General features: G+C 39.2%; 1 long non-coding RNA gene across 1 annotated transcript; it reads left to right on the plus strand.

Moving 5' to 3' along the window:
* Positions 1-4,829: 4,829 nt before the first annotated feature.
* LOC122888631 lies at positions 4,830-11,240 on the plus strand. The gene is made up of 3 exons (XR_006380753.1): positions 4,830-4,949; positions 7,910-8,188; positions 11,009-11,240. It is a non-coding gene; the product is annotated as an uncharacterized LOC122888631 (long non-coding RNA).
* The last annotated feature ends 1,553 nt before the right edge of the window (positions 11,241-12,793 follow it).

A 12,793-nucleotide genomic window follows, 5' to 3' on the forward strand; every position in this document is an offset into this window, starting at 1 on the left:
TATGGACAATGGTATGTAAGGACATTCTCATAACATGCTTTTGAAAGTTTAATTCAGAATAATATGAGTGTATATGTGTGTTAAGCAGTGAACAATAAAAATATGATCTCCAGGTAAAGTAGTGAGCCGCATCACTTTAGTTTTTAAGAATAGTTTTATTTATTTCTGTAGCTTAATTTTACATGTTTGATGGGTTGTTTAATTACACTTTACAGGTAAAAAAACAAACAAAGAAAACTCAAAAGGGCACAATAAATTTTGTTTTTTGTATGGCTAGCTGGTTCTGGCTTTCTTTCTCTGGCTACAAGAAGTGTAGGTATAGGAGTCGATCAGTGAAGGCATTTATCGTCCTTGTTCAACTGTTTTACACGTGTAGGCCTAAAAATATAGACGTTTCAATCATGTTAGTTTTTTTGGATTTTTACTGTGATAGACTTTGATTGAATCTCAGACCACCATTTCTGTTCAAAGAGGGGTTCTCTTTTTTTCACAAAAATGGCTTCCTTGACACCCCGTTCAAATCAACTCTTCTCTCTACTTATCACAGTGTATTATCACCTTGGTCACGCCAATCACATGCTAATCAGGTACTTAACAGTGATGAGGTAGGTGCAGCCAGAAAACAATAGGCCTGATTACTGATTACTGGGCCATCTTGGAAACAATTAGGTAAGTTTCAGGTGAAACTAGCTATTAACAGATACTCAGATTCCTTCCTGAGGGCAGGGCTTATGTAACAGAGTAGCTTAAATTTCTATTTCCCGTCCCATTTTTTTACAATTGAGAATGACTTCCGGATGGGAGCCGAAACGTCTTGATTCTGAAAACAGTGTCCAGATGACTACAACTGAAACCTTTTCTACGATAGAACACTCCTGGACGATTGAGGGACTACACCGTCTACAGCGTAATAAAGCTAACCCGCTCACAGGTATGAGTGGCGGGGCTGGGACTTAAACCAGGCTCTCCCACATAAAAGAGCTGAGCTCTATCCTTGAGCCATCAAATCAGGTAGAGAATTTGAACATGTACATAACCCAGACTATATGGCAACAATAACCACCAAATCTGCACACCAAACAACAATTGTGACTGGCAGATAAAACATTTTACTGGGTGATAATTAGCTTTTTTTTTGTTTGTCTGTTTGTTGGTAATAAAGTTATTTTGAAATAAAGTCACATCAGATTTATTAAGTGATGCAGAAGTCCCCACTCCATCTACCCTGAAACGTCCATCCAGATTTTTGCTCAGTTTTATGGTCATACTGTACCCTGTAATTAAGTTATTGTTTAACTACTGGGTACCTACTCTATTACTAGTACTACAGGGTACAGTATGATCATAAAACTGAGCCAAAATCTCGACTTTTTGAAATCATTAACAAGCACTGCAAAAAAACGCTAATATCATCAAGTAAAATGTTTATCTGGTAAGTCACCATTGTCCTTTGGTGCGCAAGCCTACTGATCCAGGAATTAGTTTTTTTGGTTATTGTGGCCATAGGCTAAGGCTCAAGGAGCTCAGCTGTTTTATACGGGAGCCCTAGGTTCAAGTCCAGCCCTGCCACTTATCATCCTGTGAGCGGGTTAGCTTTGTTACCCTGTAACTTAATCTAACAAGGGGAGAACTAGCATGCATGTACTGTAAATTGTCTTCCTCCCAAACATTGCTCAGTGGGTCATACAAACCCTGTAATAACAGAATAGGTACCCAGTAGTTAAGAACATCTACAGTGTAAGTTCTTTGTGAGATCCCAAATTGTTACCCCCTTATTCCACAACTTGTTTCCCAGTACATACATATATGTATTGGTACATACTGTACTGGTACACAAAAGATTGTTAGTACAAAAGATGACACCGTAACTCCGGTGTAATTAAGCAGTATGTTGCAGGCTGTAATCTAAAGCATTACCGATATCTTCTGTCTGGATCAAATAAATGTTACAATTAATTTTTGCCAACAGTGTAAAAAACATTGCCTGGTGTGCGCAACAGTATCCTCCTTGGACAAGTGTGTTCAATGTGTGGGACCTATATCCTCCTTCAAGTGGCTTGGCTATGAATGCAGAGGAGAGATATTTAGTGAATTGGTACAGAGTGTGTTAAATGGCAGTAGGTAGATATATATGCTGTATGATTAACCACTCTATATAAAGAAACACCTATGAAAAATTTTCCTTGGTACACAGCATAGGCTATCATACCAACTACAGTGGTGTGAAAAAGTGTTTGCCCCCTTCCTGATTTTTTTTTTTGTTTTTTGTTTTTTTTGTCACACTTAAATGTTTCAGATCATCAAACAAATTTAAACATTAGTCAAAGATAACACAAGTAAACACAAAATGCAGTTTTAAATGAAGGATATTATTAAGGGGGAAAAAATCCAAACCTACATGGCCCTGATATGGAACATTTAATTGTGACAAACATACAAAAAAGAAATCAGGGAGGGGCAAACACTTTTTCACACCACTGTATTTTGTTTAGTTTTCTGATGAGTAAAATGGTTTCATGATGAAATTGAACACTGCTATCTCACTTTGTCAGCGGGAGATTGATTGCACAGTGTGGCATATTGTTCAGATTACTTAAAGATGTTACATTCCTGAATCCAGCTTTGTATTCCACTTGGATTTGCAAACATGCACATCAATTAAGTATCTCTTAAACAGTGTGTTGCTCTTTTATGTATTCCAGATCACTGCAGTGCTATTACAGGAGAACAATTTAAATAGACCGGCAGTGTTAAAATAAATATACTCAAAATATGTTAGTTTGTTTGGGGGTCTGGCATAAATCCTGCCTCAGACGTATTACAAATTTCCAAGATCCATCACAGGTGAGTATCCACTTAAGGTTTGTTGAATTCTTAAACTGTCCCACACCACATAAAATAATTTGCTTTCTCATCATTTCAGGAGCAACAGTTTTCTAAATGTTCCAGGGATGAACTGCTGTCAGATCAGGATGATGTACCAGATTCAGAACTGGATCAAATATCAGATGACGACGAGAACATGTCCGACAAGGACTACATACCGGACTCAGAGTCACAAGATGATGATGATGATGATGATTCAGATGCCCTTTATGCCTAGTCAGTCGAAAGCTAAACAGGTTCAAGTAAATCCAGTACTACCTGATGTTGGAACATCAGGTAGTACTAGATCCTAATGCTGCTGAAACATCTGTTTCAGTAAATTCTATCAAAGACTCATCAAAAGAAAAGCCAGAGGATGAAGCTAGGCTTCATGAACAAGAATCAACACATCTGACAATGAGTAAAAAAAATTACTGTTATGTTTGTGGTAAGCCACAAAGCAAAATGTCCCGCCACTTGAAAACACACAACACACATGCTGAAATTGTACATGCATTTTCTCTCCCTCAGATGATGATGATGATGATAATAATAATAATAATAATAATAATAAAAAGAAGAAGAAGATATTATTAGAAAAAAAATAGGAAAAAGGGAAATTTTAGACATAACAGCAGTTTTACAGGGTGGAACAGGACCATTGAAAGCGAAGAGGAAACCAAAGGCTAAAGCACTGGCAGGAAAATGTATTCACTGTATGCACTGTCAAGGGATGTACATTCATAAGGATTTTTGGAGACATGTCCGCAGATGCCCCTATAAGCCAGAAAACAAAGATTTGGATAAAGAACCTGGGAGAACCAAAGTACTGGGCTTGGCTGTAGCCCACAAATCTGCATTCTGTCAGCAGATCTCAAGTGGAGTGTGGAAGCTCCTTAGTGTCATGAAACAAGATGAGGTTGCCTCAGCTGTGCGAAATGATTTCTCTATTATTCAGTTTGCCCAGTCACTCTACAACAAACACGGACAAGACCCTACGAAGTATGAATACATGCGACAGAAGCTCTGTGAAGTGGGGCGTTTGTTATGTCTGCGCACAGAATTCTCAGTACATAACCTAGAGGAGGCTGTTAAACCTGCTAACTTCCAGAGTTGTGCAAGCAGTAAAGAAAGTTTCAGGTTTTGACGAAGAAAAACACTCATACCTAACATCAAGCCTCGCGCTGAAATTGAGACATACACTACAGAAAATCTCTAACATTATTCATTGTAGGGCCCTCATGACCAAAGATGAAGAACTGATCAGATCCACTGAGATCTTCAAGAAGTTGCACACCTCTAAGTGGCCTGAGTTGGTGTCTCACCGTGCCCTGAACACACTGTGATGCAAAGTACAACAAGCCATCTACATTACCCTTCACTGAAGATGTTCAGATCCTTCATTGGTACCTTGAGAAATCTGTAGAAAGTGCCTTTTGCAGCTTGAAGGAGGAGGCCACCGCTCAGAACTATGCTCAACTTGCAAAAGTTACGCTTTCACCAATCATTGTGTTCAATTGAAGACGTGCTGGGGAGGTTTCAAAAATGCGCCCCAAAAGCTCTCATGAGAGAGACAACGCAAAGCTCCATGAAGATGTTGCCATGGGGTTGTCAAAGACTGAATAGAGGCTCTGCAACTATTTCAGCCGAATTGAAATTATGGGGAAAAAGGGGCAGAAAGGTTGCAGTTCTGCTCACACCAAGCACTGTGGATGCTCTGTCACTACGTGCCAGTAAAAGAACTGAATGTGGTGTTTGTGCCACAAATGTCTTCCTGTTTGCAAGACCCAGATCAATAAGCCATTACAGAGGACAGGACTGTTTGCGTGTTCATGCAAGCCAGTGTGGAGCAAAGCACCCTGAGCACCTCAGGCCGCCACACTCTCACAAGTCCTTAATTTAAAAAAACGAACTTGATCAGGTTGCAGATTTCCTGGGTCACGACATCCGTGTTCACCATGATTTCTGCTGATTGCCAGTTCCCACAACACAACTGGCCAAGATTTCCAAACTGCTTTTGTCAATGGAGAAAGGACATCTTTCCAGCATGCAGGGGAAATCACTGGATGAGATTGAAATTGAAGGTTTGTACAGAAATTAGCACTTGTAGATATTTTCTGAGAGTGTTTGTTTTTTCTGAATGTTAAGTCAAAGGCATCTAGACTTGTCATAGATTAGTGGTCACCAACCTTTTCCAATTAAAGATCGCTTTTCATGTCCAAATATGAGCTAAGGACTACTCAATTGAGAATGACTTCCAGATGGGAGCCGAAACGTCTTGATTCTGAAAACAGTGTCCAGATGACTACGACTGAAACCTTTTCTACGCTAAGGACTACTGTTCAGAAATACAAAAAGCCTACAGTAGAGCTGTACAATAATTTAACATTATGGTTTATGGAGTTTCAGTGGAATTGTATTTTGAAAATATTATCATGGTGTAATCATTTTACATTCACGAACAGTTATTAATTATGATTAGGGCTGCAGCTATCAATCATTCCATCTATTATCGAATAAGAAATACTTTTGCTTTATTAAAGAGCAATAGTAAATATGAAAAAGAGAAAATAAGACAGGTCTCTTAAAATGAACAACAAATTGGTTTCCTTTTTAAAAAAAAAGCTTAAATTGCATACAATATTAGCTGTCAAAACTAAACCCATTTAGTGCATTTATGTGCCATATTACATTTTGGGTTTTAAAGAAACATTTCTGAAATGTAAAAACAAACACCTAATGCTTTAAAAAAAGGTGTGTATGTATGTGTGTATATATATTATTACACACAGACTGATATATTTCAAATGTTTTTCTTTTAATTTTGATGATTATAACTGACAACTAAGGGAAATTCAGTATCTCAGAAAATTACTTAAGACCAATACAAAGAAAGAATTTTTAGAAATCTTGGCCAACTGAAAAGTATAAACATGAAAAGTATGAGCATATACAGCACTCAATACTTAGTTGGGGCTCCTTTTGCCTGAATTACTGCAGCAATGCGGTGTGGCATGGAGTCAATCAGTCTGTGGCTCTGCTCAGGTGTTATAAGAGCCCAGGTTGCTCTGATAGTGGCCTTCAGCTCTTCTGCATTGTTGGGTCTGGCATATCGCATCTTCCTCTTCACAATACCCCATAGATTTTCTATGGGGTTAAGGTCAGGCGAGTTTGCTGGCCAATTAAGAACAGGGATACAATGGTCCTTAAACCAAGTACTGGTAGCTTTGGCACTGTGTGCAGGTGCCAAGTCCTGTTGGAAAATGAAATCTGCATCTCCATAAAGTTGGTCAGCAGCAGGAAGCATGAAGTGCTCTAAAACTTCCTGGTATACGGCTACATTGACCTTGGACCTCAGAAAACACAGTGGACCAACACCAACAGATGACATGGCACCCCAAACCATCACTGACTGTGGAAACTTTACACTGGACCTCAAGCAACGTGAATTGTGTGCCTCTCCTCTCTTCCTCCAGACTCTGGGACCCTGATTTCCAAAGGAAATGCAAAATTGACTTTCATCAAAGAACATAACTTTGGACCACTCAGCAGCAGTCCAGTCCTTTTTGTCTTTAGCCCAGGCGAGACGCTTCTGACGCTGTCTGTTGTTCGAGTGGCTTGACACAAGGAATGCGACAGCTGAAACCCATGTCTTGCATACATCTGTGCGTAGTGGTTCTTGAAGCACTGACTCAAGCTGCAGTCCACTCTGTGAATCTCCCCCACATTGTTGAATGGGTTTTGTTTCACAATCCTCTCCAGGGTGCGGTTATCCCTATTGCTTGTACACTTTTTTCTACCACATCTTTTCCTTCCCCTCTCTATTAATGTGCTTGGACACAGAGCTCTGTGAACAGCCAGCCTCTTTTGCAATGACCTTTTGTGTCTTGCCCTCCTTGTGCAAGGTGTCAATGGTCGTCTTTTGGACAACTGTCAAGTCAGCAGTCTTCCCCATGATTGTGTAGCCTACAGAACTAGACTGAGAGACCATTTAAAGGCCTTTGCAGGTGTTTTGAGTTAATTAGCTGATTAGAGCATGGCACCAGGTGTCTTCAATATTGAACCTTTTCACAATATTCTAATTTTCTGAGATACTGAATTTGGGATTTTCCTTAGTTGTCAGTTATCATCAAAATTATAAGAAATAAACATTTGAAATATATCAGTCTGTGTGTAATGAATGAATATAATATACAAGTTTCACTTTTTGAATGGAATTAGTGAAATAAATCAACTTTTTGATGATATTCTAATTATATGACCAGCACCTGTATACTTAAGTTTCAGAACTGCTTCAGAAAGTTTCAACCTAACTACAACTCGGGCATAATGTAAGCTTTTACTGTCTTCTTTGTGGCATCTGTAGGAGGCAGAAATTAGTGGACAGTAACTGTCTATAACATGAATGAAGCTCAGGCTTTTACAAATTGACTGCAGCATTTTATTCTCTGTGGTTAATATTTTCTACAAAACCCAGCTAACTTAGGGACATCATAACTAGCCACCACACTGATTTACGCTGTTAACTAGCCATTACATATAGCCATAATTAACGTAGCCTACATTCTTTATTAGCCTTCATATACCTTGTGTCGGGTCCGCTGTGTGGACTGGATGCAGAGACTGTAACATTAAGCTTTCTGCTGAGATGCTGAAGCATAGATGTCGTGCTATTGTGGTAGGCTAGTTCAGTTTTACATTAGACACAATGTAGTCGTGGACACTTTCTGTAGCTTTCTCTGGCCTATGTCTACTCTGTGGCCCTTGCTATTACTCAAGGAATCCTTCCAGCCCGAATTATGATATTGATTTCAATCTTCACCCAGCGCTAGCCCACAGAGATGATCAAATGCTGAATAATGCTCTATTTATTTTTTACTGCTGTACATCACAACAGGCTAGTAATAGTCTTTTTAAAAAGGGTTGGTACACCCGAACTGTGGCTTTTTATTTTTAAAGGCTTTTTTGTTTTGTTTGTTACTAATATGAAGTTGTTGTTTTATGTCCAGCTATTCATGTGAGTTTTACTAATACCATTTCCCAGATGAAATTACATTAAGTGATGCTGAGGCCAGTGGGAGCGAATCCGATGACAGCGGCACAGCAGTGAACACGTCAGTGTGTGGAACCAACAACCACAGTGCAGGTTGATGACACTGGAGATTTTGGTAGGTTACCTCACTTCATAGTTGTGTTTCTGTTTGATATAATGCATTTTTTTCTGTAAAACCCCACCCAAAAAACTGTCAAATTATGTGTTTAGCAGGACCAGTGTCATCAGTGTTGTCCACAGTAAATGAGACTGCCCCCTCTCCCTTTGAAGGTAAGGCCAAGTGGTTTAAATAAAACACAAAACGGCATTGGGGCAAGGTATAAAAGAAAGAAGAGGCGATATAAAAAGACATAAGATTTAAAACAGAAGATAAACATAAGGTAAAATGGAATAAAACAGAGGACTAAATTACTAATATTAGTATAGTATGTAATTAGTATAGTAATATAGTATGAGGTGGGTCTACTCAACTCTCGTTGGACCAATTGACATGATTTACCCTGCTTGTCACTGTTACTATCTACAGGGGAGTACATACACTTCATTGATAATCAGGAAAATGACACTGAATTACATCAAATAATTACCAGATAAAAGTTAAGTTACCTCCTTCTGTCCATATGCATGATCCGTCTTTATTGATCGCCCATTAGTGCATTCTCTCTCATGTTTTGGCGAGTCTATTAAATGACATTTAAATGTCGGTTACAATTAATTAATTTCCGTTCCTGGTAGCATTGGTAGTTCACCAAAGCCTCAGATCCATGTGCAAGCCTGTCTGGAGGAGTGTGAAGGAGGGTAGGCTGACACACGTTGACCCATACAGATAGACATCAGATGCGGCATGCATAACTGTGTCAGTCAGAATGGGGTCTTAGTCATAAAATTACTCGACTAGTCCTATTTAAAATACGGTGCAGTTACTACATATTTATTGACCCACTAATTTTTCATTGCTTTAGGTCGGTTTTAGTAAAAGATCTGGGAGTTTTAAGGTTTATCAGACGCCATAAAATGCACAGCTGTTTATAAAACTATTAGGAAAGATTTTACTATTCTGGAAAGTTGTCATGGCAACAATCATTTGATCATCCATCTTGAAGATCACAGATAAATGGAAGTATTACATTGTTGTTACAAAGTAATGTACCAGAAATGCTTGTACGTATTTGGTTGGCCAACATAGCGTCTTTGCTGGATGACATCACATTGCGTTGCAGCAATAGATCCCTCTATGTTGGCACCCATGCTGCGTCAACACATCTGTCCCATTCAAATGAATGAAGGTGTGTTTTTTTTCAGGCAGTGCTAATGTCATTCTGAATATGGCCTAAGTGCTGACACACAGCTTTAAAGGGGCAATATGTAAGATTTGGCCAGAATGTGTTTAAATCATTCAAAAAATTAACTAATCTTATCATGAGAATGTGAAGAAGTAACAGTTCTGATGTCATGTCAAAGACGTCAGTGTATTGTGCTGCAGAGATATCTACCGACATTAGCATGCTCACCTGCTAACACCGGCCGTCCTGTGTTGTAATACCACTTGTGCCTCAAGAAGCGATAGTCCGATAGAATAGCTCAGGTTGTTCCAGCTGGGAGATGTTTGCGAGCGGTGAGTTTGCTGTGTTACATAAGCTCTCCACTTTTTTAGTCTAATAAATAAACATAATAAACTCTCAAAATGTCAAAGGAAATATTCTTATACCCATTTTCCTTTTCAAACTGAAACTTCAAGTTTCTCTTTCACCAAACCAAGACCAGCTTAATTGCCTTTTTAACTCATCATAAAGCACACTTCATGCAAACTCAATAGAAACAAATAAAACTCATCAAAACTGTCTTGGTTAGTCTTTAAACTGTCCAACAATCACCAACTCTGGTTGAAATAAATCCTTAATTCACCGAGATGTGAAAAAATATTCCGGCTCTACAGGCTGTCGCTGCCTCTCTGATGCCCGACCTTCCCCTCGCTGCTCTCCCGCTTGACGCCTCTCCTGTCCCCACCTGAATCCGGCGAGTCTCCGTCGGCCCCCGGAGTCAGAGTCATGGTCGGAGCCGCTGTAAATCACCTCAGTACTGTATTCCCTGTTGTGAAACTGGCCTCTGTCATTCTCGGAGGATGTGTTCGGTTCTGGTATTGCTGTGTTCACTGAGAGGCTGCTGATCTTGGTTCCGTTGCCCACTTGCCCGGATCCGGTTCTGGTGCCCATTCCGGAGTGAGCTAATAGGACCGCTAAGTTAGCTGCACGGCTAACTGAGGTAACTAGCTAACAGCAGTTAGCAGCAGTTATGACCTGATATGTGATATGCTGCCCATCTATTAATTTATGTGTGTATGAATTCGACAGGTGGAGAGTTGTCTTAGTTCTTACATATTGCTCCTTTAAGGGTGTTAGAGGTTGTTCAGCAAGCAAGCAAACTTGCTTGCACTTTTCAAAACAGTTCCAAAGGTTTAGGGTTTGAGGATGAAAAGAGAAGGATATAAGACAGAAGACCATACAGTATATTAAAAAAGAGAATAGTGTAAAAAACAAAATGTAGAGGTCTCTGTAAATAATATTAAAGAGTCCGGTCTAGACCTGCTCTATAGGAAAAGTGCAATGAGATAACTTTATGAATTGGCGCTATATAAATAAAATTGAATTGAACTTTCATGCCCAATTCCAACACTGTTTATCTAATTTGGGGTTTAAGGGCTGACTCTCAGTTTAACATTTTTTGCAAATGTGTTGGGAGTACAGAGCTAAAACAAGTTAAAAAAATTGTTAAAACTAGTGCACTGTAAATGACTTCACTCCATTCAAATATCAAAAAACAGCGAAGGCGGTATAACAGTAATTTTCAAAAATTCTGACTACTTAAATTATTCCAAAGTGTTCTTACTCTAGTCTAATTGGTGAAATCACATCAAGTGAGCAATGAACTGAAAACCTAAAGCGAGTTGTCAAGAATTCACAGAAACAAGTAAACAGGAATTTCTTGTCAACTGTGGCGTTAACTGAACTCAAGTTTTGATGGCTCCAACTGGCCAGCACATTTTGTTTTCGGTTTGTGTAATAATTTATTTCTACTTTGCATATGTTCCAGGAAAAGATGCTGGTCAAGAACATGGGTCCAGAAGAGTGCCAAAGAAAGTGTGGTCTAAGGCTGAGGTTGCCGCAGTAATGCGGCATTTCAGAGCTCACATATGTAAAAGGAAAACTGGCCACCAAAAATGAATGCGCTCACTGCAAGCTGGTAGAAGGCCCTGTGTTGGCACAAAAACTTTGTTAGAAACCGAGGAATAGATGCAAAGAGGCAGTCACTGAAACAAAAGCTGTAAACCTACTGGCCATTTGTGAGGGGGTTGTGTGTGTGTGTTGTGGTTTTGCTGATACCTTAATATGTTTTATAAAGCAATCTGTTTCCAACATGGGTTTTTATAAGTTAGATAAGAATGAGATTTTAGCTGGAAAGATAAGGTGGTTTAAAAAAAGTTGTGGCTCTTGTTGTATTTTGAGACAGGCTGTTATTCAGTGTCACCGCCTAACACAATGGTGATATTTCAGCTTTATGCAATAAATAATAATAAAATGACTGTCCCATTAATGCTTTGTGCTGTCAGATTAATGTGTATTTATGTTAATGAGGAGTGATTTATAAGTGACATCATTGTCCCTTTAAAGACCCCATAGTGTTTGTTTGGACCTTATAAGTAACATATTTGTCAAAAAGAGAAATGTCTGCATAAACCACAATTGTGTTAGGGTGGTGTGTATAAAGTTCTGTAGGTTGTATCTGAAATCTAAAGTGAGGCTACCCACCTCAGGAGTGGGTAGCCCATCTAATCCACCACCAGGTGGGTTTGGAGTAAATGTCCATCTAATACATATAAACCCGTGTGTGTGTCTCCCCTCTCCTGTGTTCCTGTCTCCAGCGTGTGTTTCCTGCTCCCGATCTTCGACCACAGCTAAACAAGGACGGTATCAGTAACCATCATCCATTACTCAACTCACTGCTTGTCGTACCATTGTAAATAAAACCATTTTGTCTCCACCTCGGTGTCTCCTGCCCTTCTGTCCGTAACAGTACGGTCTAAACCTGCTCTGTACGAAAAGTGCAATGAGATAACTTGTGTTATGAATTGCCGTTATTTAAATAAAACTGAATTGAATGTCCTATTGAACGGTACTCCAATATACTAAAACAATAAGGGTCTTGTACAAGATTAAAAGGTTTTCCAGAGAAGACATTTTTACATGTCACAGTCACAAAAGCCCAGGTGTAAATAATAAAAAGGCTGAATTCCATTTAGTTGCTTCACTTTCAGGGTCCTGGCAGCATGCACAATACCATTCACTGTCATATACCATCAAAACATTGTTGTACTGCTATGTTTGTTACTAAACATTTAAGTACTACTACCAATAAATACCAAATATTTACTTGTCTAACAAACTAATTCACTATCAATTTGTTTCTTGTTTTTTTTTTTAACCATGGTACTGCTACTGACTAATGTCTGAGTGTAGACAATCATTTTTGGCTATGGTGGAAGAGTAACTAGAGTGCACCTCATCTGGGGCCTCATGTATAAATGGTGCACACGTACTATAAGGTTGCGTACGTCGGTTTTCATACACACACACACCTCAACAACGTTAACTAGGCTAACTGATGAAATTATCATCATTGGTTGTAGAAATCTAAGATAACATCAAATAGCATTAAAGAATTGAAGAACAGAGTGTCAATAGTGTTGTGACCACTCAGTTTTCCCACAATCCTCCAGACTTCACATCCACTGTAGGTGTGAACTCCCCCCATGAACCCAGCTTCCAGCTACCATTGGTCAGTCTGACCTGTGATGTGACCAGATCAATAAAAGGGTCA

This window comes from Siniperca chuatsi, linkage group LG2 (assembly GCF_020085105.1).
Source record: "Siniperca chuatsi isolate FFG_IHB_CAS linkage group LG2, ASM2008510v1, whole genome shotgun sequence".
NCBI classification, from domain to species: domain Eukaryota; kingdom Metazoa; phylum Chordata; class Actinopteri; order Centrarchiformes; family Sinipercidae; genus Siniperca; species Siniperca chuatsi.